The sequence below is a fragment of the Maylandia zebra genome, linkage group LG23, assembly GCF_041146795.1.
Source record: "Maylandia zebra isolate NMK-2024a linkage group LG23, Mzebra_GT3a, whole genome shotgun sequence".
Classification (NCBI taxonomy): Eukaryota; Metazoa; Chordata; class Actinopteri; order Cichliformes; family Cichlidae; genus Maylandia; species Maylandia zebra.
The window spans coordinates 36,353,606-36,369,109 of NC_135188.1; the positions used below are offsets into that span (position 1 = coordinate 36,353,606).

Below are 15,504 nucleotides of genomic sequence, written 5' to 3' on the forward strand. Positions count from 1 at the left end.
AAGGCCTATTCTTGATCATGTGTGAGAAATTGCCCGCAGGTAACCGAGCCTTTCCAATTTTTTTTTCAGGACAGAAATGTGCACAGAAAAAAGAGAATTCTTCAGCCGCTGTATGAACTGGTTAAATCTGGGATGGCTGTGTCTCCAGCGTTACAATATTTGTAGGAGCGTGTCCCTCCATTATATGCAGCTCAGCTTGCATCATTCACCAGCACCCCTGCTTCTACCTGCCTCCCAGCTCCCATTTTCTCACTCCTAACTTCATTTTTGTGTGTGAGACATTTGAATTTTCTAGGGGACATACAATGAGGGTCTACAATATGGATTATTGCTTCATGCTCTCTTTGACGTGCTGTATTAAATTTTGCTGTCAGGATAGTGTGAATCAAAATTTTTTTTAGCTCTTTTTACTTGAGAGACGTGGCAAAGTCATTCACAAATAGGTTTTAATGTTTTATTTCAGCTGTCCAGAGTGCCAGCTGTGTCTAATGCAATATGAGGCACAAAATAAAGTTTTAGAAAACACTCAAATGTTATATGTGTATTTTTTATTTATTTATTTTGTTTACAGAGAAAAAAAAATACTGCTACCCAGGGATAGCAGACCCCCATAGATAACAGAGTAGCCAATAATGACAACTGCCATTACATTGAATTATTTGCACAAAGCATGAAAATGTAGAGCTGGAGCGGTGCTGGGTTGCAAAGCAATTTTCAGATGCCCAGCTGTAGACAGGCTATAATCAAATAACCTGCCTTATATGCGATCTGCTAATATGGAAACATAAAAGGGTATCAGCTCAGCCATAAATTGATGTGGGCCAGCTGATCTGTTGGGATAGTAGCTAAGCTTCCCTTTGTGGCCTGTCTGAGCAAACTAATGGCTCACTTACACAAGACTGAAAATAGCATCCTCCATGTGACTAGAGAAGGGGGGAAAAAAGGGAAAAAAAATCAGTGGTTGCCCAGTGATTGCATTGAATTTTTGGTCATCGAAGGATTGCCCAAAAAATCAAACTGTAAGGCATTTGCACAGGTAGCCTGATGAGAGGCAACCTGTCTCTAAACATTCACACTTGGACTGTCTGCAGTCACTTTCAGATTTGCAAATAATTGTTGTTTAAATTATAAATGCAGACAGATTGCCAACACTCTAAATGGGTTAGAGTCAGTCTGAGTGCAACTAGCCTGCTATATACACATTGATTCAACTGGTTACCAGTGGGTTATATTCTGATTATATTTCAATATAAAAACAAAGTTGCCGAGCGCCTATGTGCACAAAATGAACAATCTTACTGTTCATTGTGTAAGCTGTGGCTCGCATTAGTATTAACTGTTACAAGTCACTAGTCTATGAACATGCAGTGTTCCTCAATTTCAGATCCACCCCTGGTTTCAAAGGACCAAGAAAATGCTCAAGTTGAACCATCACAATAGGACCTTGCTTACAAGTGGGTAATATCAAGGTGGCTATGTCTGTCTGTCTTTTATGTAGAGTCTGTTCTAATCTGGAATTCTAAAGTGTAAAGTCTTCAGAGAAACAGTCAACCCATGTAGGGCAGTTTTTGTTGGTTTTTTTTGGCATTGATATAAATTAAAAAGTGGACATGAAAAGAAAAAAGATCAGTATTAGAAAAAGAAAACATTCTTAAGTAACAGCAAAACCTTTGTGCTCGAGCACGGCAGAGATATTTCACAGCAGTCAGCTTCATCCTCTGCTGCTCTGAGATTTACCACGTCTGGCAAAGAGACTTTCAGTCTTCAAATGTCCCCCGTTCTACATTCAGGCATGTTCTGTTTTTGTGAAGAAATCTCAGATTCAAAGATATTGGATATTTTTTTGCGGCGTTTCCACTCTAAAAATATTAATATCTTCAAGAACAAATACCCCTAATCAGCCTTACCCCACTGTGAAGGGGAAAAGAGAAGCCCACAACAGATTTTGTGTTGTTCCATTTGTTAGAAATAGAATAGAAGTCACTTTATTGGTTTACTGAATAAACTGACATAAACATGTCTCTCACAAAGCAACCAATTGACTTACATGAAAATGGCTTTGCCCTTGGTGCTCTTCAGACTTGCATTTAGGATGATTGGCCATAATTTAATCAAACTAAGAATCGATGGTATGCTTAAACTATTAACCAGCATTCTCAAATTGCTTGAGACAGCAACAACAAAAAAGCACTGCGCTTGTCTCTGATTTGCTTGAATGTTTATTACCTTATTCTTTAAAAGACAGAGAGATCATTTTTTCCTTGAGTGTAAAAGGAAAGCCGCTAGGGACGCTGGCTTGAGAAGACAAACAAAGGAATATTGGTTTTGATGCGAGGCCAGAAGGGCTGCATGTGGTTGCAGAAGTTGGGAGATTTAAGCACAACTTTATCTTTATCTCTGCAGCACAGTTATCTCTTTGAGAGTTATCCAAGCAGCACGCATCATTCATCGGTGCAGCACGGAGGAATGCATCATACAATCATTGAGTGATTGTATCCCCTGTGTAGTGAAGCAAAGGGACTGATTTTCCTGGCGGGCAGACAGACAGACGGATGGACCTATGCGCAGAGATAATAAAGGAAAAAAAAACAGAATTGGAAAAATTTAATCACTTGCAGCCTTCCGTTTGTGTGTTATTATTGTGGCAGATATGTGTGGGCCCAGTTTACAGGGAGCATCTAGAGAATTATCTCGCTCAGCTGGAGTCTCATACATACAGCTTCAATGCAGTCCCGGCAAATAGATCAAAACCTTGCTGAGCTTTACAAAGGCTTTTCCAGCCCCTCTTCCCTCTCTGATATTCAGAATAAACCCACTATAGACAAACAAAGCACCTAACTGCACGCCTGTCTTGCTAGCATGTGTGCTTTCATGCATAGGCAAGGTAAATGTACATAGACTTATATCCCTGCCCCCTCATTCGGTGCAATAACAATCATGCTGCAGCGAGGTGAGAAAATTCACTACTACCTAGACCTGTCTGAGTGTCTGAAAACTAAAACAATTCATGAGATTCTGTAATCCTTGGGTGAATTATTGACCCTTGCTTTAGTGGAGGTACGTCAGAGACTGCACTGTTTTCCTTCCATCACACCCAAACACAGAGTCAGACACAAACACAGACAAATGTATACACCCAGTCAGTGCTGCACAGGGTAGGTGGACCGGATATCACACTCCTCTGCACTTTGCTACTTTATGAAACATTACCCTGCACAGCAATATGGTAATACACTGCATAATGCACGCACACTGAACAACCCACACAAGCAAATTACCTAGGAGTGCAGCGGGCTGCCATTGTACTTTGCCACTGTGCTGTATAGTGCAGATAACAGCAGCCAGCCAGCTAGCAGGAGCGGTTGGTGCGAGGTTAGGTAAGGTGGCTTTGGCCACAGTACGCCACCGATCAGCTGGGGAATAGCCAGAGGCAGCGGCATGATGGGTACTGGAACAAATGCGAAGGGAAAAGAGGCTCAGGGTCCCGCAGTCCCAACTCGAGCTGACTCCACATCGGCCTGACACATGGAGCCTGCATGTCGAGAAAGAAATGAGACACATGAAGAGTTACAACAAAAGGGAAGAGCGGGTGAAAGGACTGAAGGTGACTGAGGGAGAAAAAAGGGAGTGGGGTGTTATTGAGTGTGCACATGAGGTCAACAAGAGTGGCCAGAAAGGCAGGAAACAGGCAGGAAACAAGCAGACTTCAGCTGCAATGCTACTTTAGAGTTTCTGACAGATGCTCACAGACAAACACTCCAAATATAGCAGCTTGTACACTCACGCACACATTCACAAGGTGCCTGTGCATGTTTGTATACGATGGTAAATTATCCATAAAGATTGGATTCATTCATTGTACCGTGCTAGCACAAATATAGAGCGCTGGAGGGAAAACGGTTTTTGGAAGACAGCCCTAGAAGTTGGCACCATCGTGGTTCTCTCAGTGGAAAGCACTCATTTATGATACTTGATATGTGTGTTGTTCAGCAAAATAATCTCTATAAATCTTATAAACTTTGAAGTGTAAATGCAAGAAGTCATAGTGTCATAGTAGTTTATCTAAAGCTGAGCTATAAAAAAGCATCACAGTGGCATCACATTAATGCCACCACCATCAAAGTCCTGTGTTCGGCATGAGGATTGGAGTAGTCTTCAGTGTATTTAACACAGCGTATTTTGATTTATAAGACAAAATCAGAAATTGTCCAAATCTGGTCATAACCACAGACGTTTAGGTAATTTTAGATAAATTACTAAAACCCATTAAAACATGGGTTATACAGTCAGACTCACACTATGTAACATAGTTCTGAAATGCTAATAAAAATAGCTTTTGCTGTTTTTTTTCTACCCTTCCTTCATCGAATTAGTAGTTCGAAAGCTATTGCTAGCTATGTACTAGAACGCTATTGCTAGCTACTTCAGTCAGGCACTTGCTAATATAATATTCTTTATAGCTTTCTGAGTTATATACGTTCCACTAAGACACAAGATCACATGATCTATATGACTTATTAGCGGTAGTTTGCAACTGTTAATTACAGATATGTTTCACTCTTTTAGCGAGCTAAATTTATTTTTTATTAGTCTATGTCAGTGCACCCTATGTACAGTTAGCAATTACACATATTAACTGAAAGCAGCCTTAAAGTGACATTTTGATTTTTTTATTTCAAGGGATTTCTTTAGATTGATCAACCAAACATCTGGCCTTGTGACTTTGCTTCAAGATAGAATTTCTGTAATTTCTTCTACTCCCCAAGCACCCTCAGGTTGACCCCCCCCCCCAATTGGCGTGCTCTTTGTTTTCTACCCTCCCTGTCATGGTCCTGGGTCGGTGACCCAGCGCTTTTAGTTATCATTTTCTAGTTTATGATGATGATGATTATTATTGTTTGAGTTCTGTGTGTTATATTTGGTCTGCCTTTGAGTCTGTCTCTGTCTATGGTGTCACCCCATCTGTTTGTGAATCTGTCTGTTTAGTTCAATGTCTTGCCTGGTTCCATGTGTCTGAGTTTCCTGTTTTATTGTGAAGGTTTGTGTCATATGTGAGTGTGCTCAGTTACGTTTCCCCTGTCTCGTCAGCTGTGATTTCTCCCAGGTGTGTTCCCCTTCTGTCTCTCATCCCTTGATTACTGCCGTCTGTGTATTTAAGCCCTGTGTTTCTCTGTGTCAGTGTCGCGTCGTACCCTCAACTAGCTGTGTGTTCTGCTTCTATGTCCCTAGTGTTTGGTCTCCTGCTCCAGTTTAGTGTTTCTTTCCAGTGTTTCAGTCCTTGGTTCCTCTGTTCTGACTTTTGGTTTTCTTTTGGTGAGTTTAGTTTGTACGAGGTTTTTCCCAGCAATAAAGCTGCGCCTTAAGTTTCACTTCCGTGTCTGAGTTCTGCATTTTGGGTCCACCACTCCTGCTTGCCTGCCACACAGCGATTCATGACACTCCCTTTTTCATTGTCAGGATTAGAAGAGATTAAAACATAAAGCTGTCAAAAGTAAAAGATCATTAGATCAGACTTATCTTTAGCACACATACAGCGTTTAATACTTTTATCATGTGACGGTACGTCAGTTTAATGTCTGCCATGAGTGCGTATTTATCGCATTTGTCTGAATTTCAATACATTAAACAGCCAAAAGGAAATTAATTATGAAACATATTCAAATGAATAAAAGGAAGATACAATGCCCCTGTAGGGTTCTTGTTGCTTTTTTAGGCTTAATTACGGCTTGTAATGCAATATGTTAATAATATGTGGCCTGTGCGAATGTTCCCTGATTAAAAATCCTCCCACGCTGCCTTTTGAACTGGTGGAGATTTGAAAAGCCGCTCTTAAAAATGGTTCTTCACGTTGGAAATGTTTTGGAATATTTGCCCCTGTGGCTTGATCAAACAGCTCGTAGTGAATTATCAAAGTAAAAGCCCCTTCAGTCAGACGCTGCTTTAGCAATAGGGAGGCGTTATAATGGAGAGGGCCCTCTTGAAATGCAGGCTTTCCAAAGATATAGAAAGAATGGCAGTGGACGCGTGAGGGCGGTAAAGAAAATTAGGCTGGACCTAACGGGAAAGAAGAACAGTGACAGGATTCGAGGAGGAAGTCAGTGCTTGAGTTTTTAGAGTTAAAAAGACAGGCCCTATCTACCTTGTGGGAATTTTATTACGGTAATAAAGTGCTTTAAGACAAACAGAACAAGGCTGAACACTGAAGAACACCTTCATTTCCTCACTGTCCTCACTATGGGAGCCCTATTTAAATCACTATTCTAAACATAGCTGCAGTACCCTTACTCATTCTGGTCACATTTGAAAACTTCACCTTTTCCTGAACTCCAGTTTGACTCTGATTGTTTACACACATTAAATAAAGCCCAACTTTCAACCTCTCTAGGCTCATTTTTCATGCCATTTTGCATCCTCCCAGTCTGCACTGTATCCTGAAAAAATAAATAAATAGGGGAGACATTCACTGTAATGAGAGCTCCGGGTTGGATGAATTCAATCGTAAAGGCTCCCACATTTGGGATTTTTTTTTCTTTCCTTTTTTTTAAAGAGTAGCCTCCTGCTATTTTAATTTGAATAATGCAACCATCAAATGGTTTGGCTTGGAGCCATCACATTAGTTCCTCTAGTCCTCTTCTCTCTTATATGTAGCTCTATTCCCCGTTCCGCCTCACATCTAACCGTCTATCCACAAGAGATGACAAACAAAACAGAAAGATCTCAACAAGTGAACATCAAAAACCTACATGCTGACTAATATAAATAAATAAAAGAGAAAACCTGGATATTTCCGCTATCCACTCATCCCATCCGTTCAGGGTGAAATACTGATGGTTGTAGCTGCACTTAGATTGACATCTCTAACAAGACTGTAGCACAGCAGTTATTTCTTCAGTATCGTATATGTTTCCCATAAATTAGATAGCAAGCATTTACAGCAAGCACAGAAGATTTACAACAAAAGAGGCTACTGCTGGTATTTTTAACAGTGCTGCATTTCTCCTCAGAGCTACATACAAGACTCCCTCATGACGAAAAGGTTAAGATCCTCACGGTCTGCTCATAAGACAGTGATATTTGAACAGCCAGTACCATCCAATCACTATTCAGTTATTCAGTGATTTGAAACTCTGCCTGTATCTCCCACAGACCCCAAAAGGAACCAGCATTAGACTGCCTACATTCTTCACCAGGGTTGCCAATAAGCTCTGCTCCAAGGGCACAGCTGGACTAAAAGACTAGTTCTTTTCTACATTTATTCTCTAAGCACAGCCAGAAAAAGCAGTCTGTTGTATTTCAACTGATGTACTCTATACTCTTTGGATTCCCTCCAGCCATAAAAAACCAGTAGGTCACTTTTCTGAAAAAGCTTGACCAATAACATCTATTTAATGATAAGCCCTATTTCCAAATACCCTGTTTCATGAAACGTTTAAGGGAAAAGTACTACCCTCAATGTCAAACCTCCTTTAGAAATAGCCATCACATACGAGAAGCTTAAATTGGATTTCCCTCCACTTCACAACACTCAAACCGCTATTCGTCAAAGTATTATAATATTTATTGAAAGCTCATGTTCATGATTGTTTATTTTATATTCATCTTGATCTCAGCTCAGCGTTTAATACTTTTGATCAGCTATTTTGTTAGACTGCTTTAAGAATTGGCTTTTATTATTTGTGTACAAACTGACACTAGCAGATTTGATGTGAAGACTATTAGAAGCAGCACGCACACACAGAGCTCTGCAACATCACAAAATAAATTCTATGTATTTAGCTTTTTTAAAATTTCAGTTGTGTCTTGTATCTCTTCCATAACACTGAGAAAAAAAATGTTTTAGAGTAACGTTTAATTGTCACAACAATGCATTTTTCCCCCTGTATATCCATGCAGTATCGTTTATGCAGAACTGTGGTAACTTCATTTAATCCAAGACTCTCTGGTTCATACACCAAACAAACTTCAAAGTGTATAATGAAACCTACTTCATCTTTGTGAGTCCTGAGATGCAATTAAAACTGTCAAGATTCATCCAATGACCTACACTCTATATATGTAGATATAGATAAAAGCTTAGCTTGCAATGCCATATTTTTGTCCAATCACAGAGAAGTTACACCTCTGCTGTAAGTAAATTACTCACACTCTGCTAATTATCCCTGCTCTTGGCAGATTAGATTGGTCAATATTAAAATGAACTGGTGCTCTGATAGTAAATTAACACAAAATTGCCCACTCTTGGACACTTTTACACATAGCAACATCATGCTAATTTGTTCTGCTTTGTAGAAGTAGTCATGATCTGCAGCTTAAAATATGCTCACTACATGGTGATGAAACTCTCATTCTCTGCATTTTCACATCTGTTTGTTTTTTCAGATGTTTTTTTTCTGTTTTTTACATCTTTTCGGGACATTACTGAGGGGATGAAACTTTTAGATATATTTTAAAGTATTTGAACACCTGCTTTTTCCTTCCACTTCATGATCCTGAGACTAATTAAGGTTCCTCCACTACCCCGTAGGAAATAGGTTAACACATAAATAAATAAATAAGAGAAGGAAAAAGCATGAGCTGAATGTTAACAGTCTGTTGTGCCATCTTGATTAATTATAGCAGAGATGAAAGAATTTTCTCCAACAAAGGTTCATGACCAACATGAATCATAGGAAGATCACGATGAACTCTGACAGTTCCATCATCATAGAGCTGAGCTTCATCTGACATGTCTGTGTACTCCAGGTATTGTACACACACGAACAGATAGATAGATAGATAGATAGATAGATAGATAGATAGATAGATAGATAGATAGATAGATAGATAGATAGATAGATAGATAGAGAACCCAATGACAAATGAAAGCACCAATCAATGTGAAGGTCTTTAAGATATTGAGTGAAACAGTTGATTGGAGGCAGAGAGCTAACTGCATGTGTGGTATTTGAGGTGTTTCAGATTTTGCCTGAAATCTCTTCACTGTCTGATGACATGGGGAGTCACATACTGTAATGAGTGACACAAAGGTTAATTAGGTGCCTCCTTCAACAACCAGCTTTTCAGCGAAACTCTCACCACTACCAGATTCATAGTGTTCATAGACATAGAAAATAACCTTGACACACATTGAAATTTGGTTTACAGAGAAAAATTGGCAAATCCCAACCTGATTCCCTTAACATACACATATAATCTCCTGTGTCACCTCTTCCGGGGCCTCCTAAGGGCAGATAGAAATTACTAGTTGAAAAATTCTCCTCATTTAATTCATTATTTGGCTTGGCCTAATTCTGTACAATCTGAATCTAAAACACTGAATAATTTAAATTTAAAAGGGATTTCAGTTTTTACTGAAAGCTGCACAAAAATGGACTCTTCTGTGAAAAAATAAATCTCTGTAACCCTGAAGTAACCTCAGCTATGATTCACCCAATTGGACCAAATTAAAAGCGTATGAGCACTGGTGGGGAATTCCTGGTGCACAAATCTAGTAATAGATCAAAAATGTAAGAAGTCATTGCTGCACACTGTGTTCTAAAAAGTTACTACATAAATTTTTCACTCAAAATTCTCAAGTTCCGCTGAAGTTCAGATGATATGTAACTTTTGACAGTGTACTTTATCTATAAGTACTTTAGGAATGCTGAACACAGCCAATTGTTGTGTTCTATTTAGATTTACTGTTTCAATTGTTGAAAGTATACCCTCTGTCAATTCTATAGTTTTACATTTAGGACATAATAAAAAAAAATACAGTCCTCACCAGGTCTGAAAATTAGGTACATAGAGCATCTGATCAACAAAAACTTGACTTACTTTACACTGTGTCATTTTTGGTTTTCATGGAACTCAAATTAAACCAACGTACCGAAGCAGTGTGTGAAAAACTAAGTACACCCCATGACGCAGTAGGTTGCAGAACAGCTTTTAGAAGCTCGAATTAATCATTTTCTGTGTAACTTTATCAGTGTCTTACATTGTTGTGGAAGAAAATTGGCTGACTCTTCTTTAGAACATTGCTTCATTTATACATGTCTCACTTAATGTCCCAACTTTCTTTTCTTTTTCAGCCATAATGTTGGAGACTTCTTGGTGTGTATACAGAGGAGTTACACTAAATGACTGTAAGGTTCTCAGGCCTTGAGGGTGCAGACAAGCCAAAATCATCACACTTCCACCAGCGTGCTGGATAATTGGTATGATGTGTTTGTGCCGGTATGCTGTGTCAGGTTTTTGCCAAACGTGGCGCTGTGCGTTAGAGCGAAATATCTCCACTTTGGTCGTGTATCCAAAGGACATTGTTTTAGAAATCTTGTGACGTTTACACGGAACTTTGCAAACCTTAGCAGTGTGCCATATTCTTTTTAGACTGAAGAGGCTTGTCCAATCTTTTTTTTTTTTATTGTGTCATCATCAGTGTTGGGTAAGTTACTTTAAATTAGTAACTTAGTTACATTACTAGTTACTTCTATCAAAAGTAACTCAGTTATTTCAAGTTACTTGTTACTTTCAAGGTAACAGTTTTATTTACTGTTATATTGTTTTTATATTCCCATTTTCTGTGTTGTAAAGCACTTTGTGATTTTTATCTGTGAAAAGCGCTATATAAATAAATTTTACTTACTTACTTACTTACTTACTTACTTACTTACTAGTTACTAGGGAAGGTAACTTTGGTTTTACTGAGAATTCTCTTGTTAATGTGTTGCTTCTGTAACTGGATACCCAGCAAGATTGCCAGTCTTCTAGCTTGCTTACTTGCCACAAATGCACTGTGCCACCTACCAATAGAAAGGAAAAGATAATGTGCATATTTCCACGAGAGAAATCCCACACCTGGACTGTCGTTGACCGCCGCCATGATTCTAGCCTACGTTACAGCGTCATGTGCGCTTTTTACATCCAACACAAAAACTGCAGTCGTGGTGCTTTCAATTGTACTCAGAACTCGGAAATTCTGCCTTCCGAATAGGAAGATGTAGGCAACACCAGACTGCAGATGAGCTGCATACAGAGCGGGACTGGGACAAAAAAATCGGCCCGGGCATTTTGACTAGAGAACGGCCCACCATTATAGGAAAAATCATAAACCCTTTGAATGAAAACAAATGCTGTTGTGACAGTGATGTACACTGTTCTGATGGTATATATGTATCTGTATATGTATATGGTCAGAGGGCCCGGTGGCGCCAGTGTTCGGCAGCCTCGCCTCTGTCAGTGCGCCCCAGGGTGGCTGTGGCTACAATGTAGCTTGCCATCACCAGTGTGTGAATGTGTGTGTGAATGGGTGGATGACAGGTTGTGTAAAGCGCTTTGGGGTCCTTAGGGACTAGAAAAGCGCTATACAAATACAGGCCATTTACCATATGTATCAATCTATCAATCGTTTGTTGTAAAATTCAGATAATTATTTTTTAAAAGCCAGACATTTCGGAAGCTGGTCATAGACATTATTAACACAATTCATCATATGGAACTGATTACCCTCTCACTGCGGCTACAGAAGGAGAAAGGAGAGAGACTTTGGGAACGATGGGATCGTTATATGTCAAGAGACTAGAAACTGATACCTCTGTGATGCAGAGGGACAGCTGCGAATTTGTTTGAATCGAACATGCACCTGTGTAATATGTAATATGTGTAAGTAAAACAAGGCGTTGTGTATTTTGGAATATGCGAACATATGTGACTGTGTTGGTTTCCCTTGCCCTCTTTAGTTCTGTTTGTAAAATAAGATGAAAATCAATAAAGAGAAAGTATTAAAAATTAAAAAAAAAAAAAAAAGCCAGACATTTTAAATGAAAATAAGCAAGAAAAGTATTTCTTTGTGCCCCCATCTCCCTGTTAATGCCCTATCTGGCCCCCTGGCAAAACTTTGCAAGACCCACCCCTGCACAGTTAACAGCTGTCAGCTACTTAGAAAAGGATCCTGGTGTTATTTGTCTCTCAGAAACAGTCCATAACTTCCCTTCAACTCATTCATGTCACCTTAAAGGTAAACCTGTTTCTCCATCACCTGTTCAGCTCTGATGATTCAGTAAGGACATCTCCTGGTTTCATCCTCATGCTTCCTTCTCACCAGATAACCAAACCGATATCATGACCAGCAGCTTTTACGGCTGTGGCTCCAGCAAACATCAGCTGATACTAGAAATTAATATTAAATAAATTCTAACAACAGCTGATCAAGCTTAAACGCGCTGCTGTTATTTAACTCGACCTCCACTGGTTTCTTCTTTCTGGCGCAAAGTGGTCGATAAACAAACAAGAGAGAAAAGCCGATCAGCTGATCATTGATCAGTTTCATGATTGAAGTAGAAACGGGAGAGAGAGGGGGAGAGAATGAGAGAAGAAGAGGCAGCTGTGCAGCAAAGACACAGAATAAATCCAGCTTTGTGTCTTTTTCATTGTAGCTGAAGTCCGGGACAAACTGCGTTCCTTTTCACCTAAATACGAAACGCGTAATATTTTCTCTGAATACGAGACGATTCCGTTTTTTACAGGACGGTTGGCAACTCTAATAATTAACCTTATGAATAAAATAAAGTTCAACATCAGTAACATAGCACCCACCCAGCTGTATAGAAACTCCTTCATGCTAGCTAGTACGCAGTACGAAAAAGTCAGCATAACAAAAATAAACTCCACCTAAACTTGGTTTATATCTGACCCAGATAGACTGCAGGTCATAACTTCTTACCTGAAGTTCAGTTCACCTGACACTCGGACCGGCGGCCACTTCAGGTCTGTCCTCTTGCCTCCCCTTTTCCTCATCCACCTGCTGGCCTCCACCACTTGCTAATGTTACTGAATCTGTGGAAGCTCTGCGAAAGCCACCACACGAAGTAATGAATAACGACCCTATCTAAATCCCAGTAACGATTAACGAGTTCCTGACTTTGGCACAATAACCAGTTACTGTGCTCGTTACCACAATAATAACATAGTTAATGTAACAAGTTACTTAATAACGCATTAGTCCCAACACTGGTCATCATTAACTTTAACAGTAAACTTGCTAACTGAGGCCTGTTGTGAAATAATACAGCCAAATCCTAAGTAAAACAAGGGGGTTACTGTGCCATCCCTTCAGAGTCAAAGTTATAGAGTACATTATGATCATGATTAATTCCCAAAGTCTGGTATCTATTACAGTTTGCTGCATTTTGTTGTTTTTTTCCCAGTAGGCCTACCTTTCCACCTCAGCCACTCTGTCTTTTCAGGCAAACATTGATAGTGCCCTGTGTACAGGTTTTTAATAGCTATTTTGTGGACAAAGAAAGATTACAATACAGTATCTGTCTTGGAGGCTGATGCATTTTGACATTTGTTGCTTTCCACAACGAGATTTTGATCAACCCCAAATGCTTTTTGAACACATTAACACTTTTACAATATCCAGTAGCAATCTGTTAAATTCAGTTGCAGTGTATTAGTTGTAAATGGCATATAAATGGCAACATGTAGACTGTTTGCTGCAAACAGCAGTCTTAGGTGTCAAATATATTTTGTATGCCAAGGTATCCACCCTGTAGCACCACTGCATCACTTTACCTCCAATTCCGAGAGAAAACAATCATTCACACGGTCACGATAGATCACTTGTCAGGAAAACAAACATTAAACATTTGAACAAATGACTGGTGTTGCTGTTTTCTTTGGAGGACAGTCCTTCTGTGCAGCTAACCATCATATTCAGCTATTTCTTTTTGATTTTCAAGTTTAAGCAGTTACTTCTGAATAGAGCTGCCAGTAAGTAGCATTCAGATGTGACACTTGAAAATTAAAATAGAATAAAGAAGAAGAAATGTCATTATTCTTTTTTTCGGCTTTTGGTAAGACGGACAGCCAAAAGATTGAATCATCGAGCACCTTGAAGTGTACTTTAGTTTGTTTCTGCATGTAGAACTGTCAAACTATTCCATGAAAAAGATCTTCCAGCACTGAAACTGTGTTATTTGTATAATTCTTCTCCACACAAGTCTGTCGTTTAGAACAAAGAATGAAGCACTAAAGAAAAAAGACAATATTATTCACAAACTTGAGTTGATGGAAACATCATCATGTTCATGAAGGACATGTGCAGTGCTTTAAACTACATACATACAGGGAGTGCAGAATTATTAGGCAAGTTGTATTTTTGAGGAATAATTTTATTATTGAACAACAACCATGTTCTCAATGAACCCAAAAAACTCATTAATATCAAAGCTGAATGTTTTTGGACGTAGTTTTTAGTTTGTTTTTAGTTTTAGCTATTTTAGGAGGATATCTGTGTGTGCAGGTGACTATTACTGTGCATAATTATTAGGCAACTTAACAAAAAACAAATATATACCCATTTCAATTATTTATTTTTACCAGTGAAACCAATATAACATCTCCACATTCACAAATATACATTTCTGACATTCAAAAACAAAACAAAAACAAATCAGCGACCAATATAGCCACCTTTCTGTGCAAGGACACTCAAAAGCCTGCCATCCATGGATTTTGTCAGTGTTTTGATCTGTTCACCATCAACATTGTGTGCAGCAGCAACCACAGCCTCCCAGACACTGTTCAGAGAGGTGTACTGTTTTCCCTCCTTGTAAATCTCACATTTGATGATGAACCACAGGTTCTCAATGGGGTCCAGATCAGGTGAACAAGGTGGCCATGTCATTAGTTTTTCTTCTTTTATACCCTTTCTTGCCAGCCACGCTGTGGAGTACTTGGACGCGTGTGATGGAGCATTGTCCTGCATGAAAATCATGTTTTTCTTGAAGGATGCAGACTTCTTCCTGTACCACTGCTTGAAGAAGGTGTCTTCCAGAAACTGGCAGTAGGACTGGGAGTTGAGCTTGACTCCATCCTCAACCCGAAAAGGCCCCACAAGCTCATCTTTGATGATACCAGCCCAAACCAGTACTCCACCTCCACCTTGCTGGTGTCTGAGTCGGACTGGAGCTCTCTGCCCTTTACCAGTCCAGCCACGGGCCCATCCATCTGGCCCATCAAGACTCACTCTCATTTCATCAGTCCATAAAACCTTAGAAAAACCAGTCTTGAGATATTTCTTGGCCCAGTCTTGACGTTTCAGCTTGTGTGTCTTGTTCAGTGGTGGTCGTCTTTCAGCCTTTCTTACCTTGGCCATGTCTCTGAGTATTGCACACCTTGTGCTTTTGGGCACTCCAGTGATGTTGCAACTCTGAAATATGGCCAAACTGGTGGCAAGTGGCATCTTGGCAGCTGCACGCTTGACTTTTCTCAGTTCATGGGCAGTTATTTTGCGCCTTGGTTTTTCCACACGCTTCTTGCGACCCTGTTGACTATTTTGAATGAAACGCTTGATTGTTCGATGATCACGCTTCAGAAGCTTTACAATTTTGAGACTGCTGCATCCCTCTGCAAGATATCTCACTATTTTTGACTTTTCTGAGCCTGTCAAGTCCTTCTTTTGACCCATTTTGCCAAAGGAAAGGACGTTGCCTAATAATTATGCACACCTGATATAGGGTG

At 39.6% G+C, this 15,504-nt stretch overlaps 1 long non-coding RNA gene across 1 annotated transcript; it reads right to left on the minus strand.

The window, feature by feature from the left end:
• Window positions 1–564: 564 nt before the first annotated feature.
• On the minus strand, window positions 565–12,787 carry LOC101465182 (uncharacterized). The gene is made up of 3 exons (XR_191226.4): window positions 12,701–12,787; window positions 3,279–3,532; window positions 565–2,558 (listed from the first exon to the last, which is right to left on the minus strand). It is a non-coding gene; the product is annotated as an uncharacterized LOC101465182 (long non-coding RNA).
• Window positions 12,788–15,504: the final 2,717 nt, after the last annotated feature.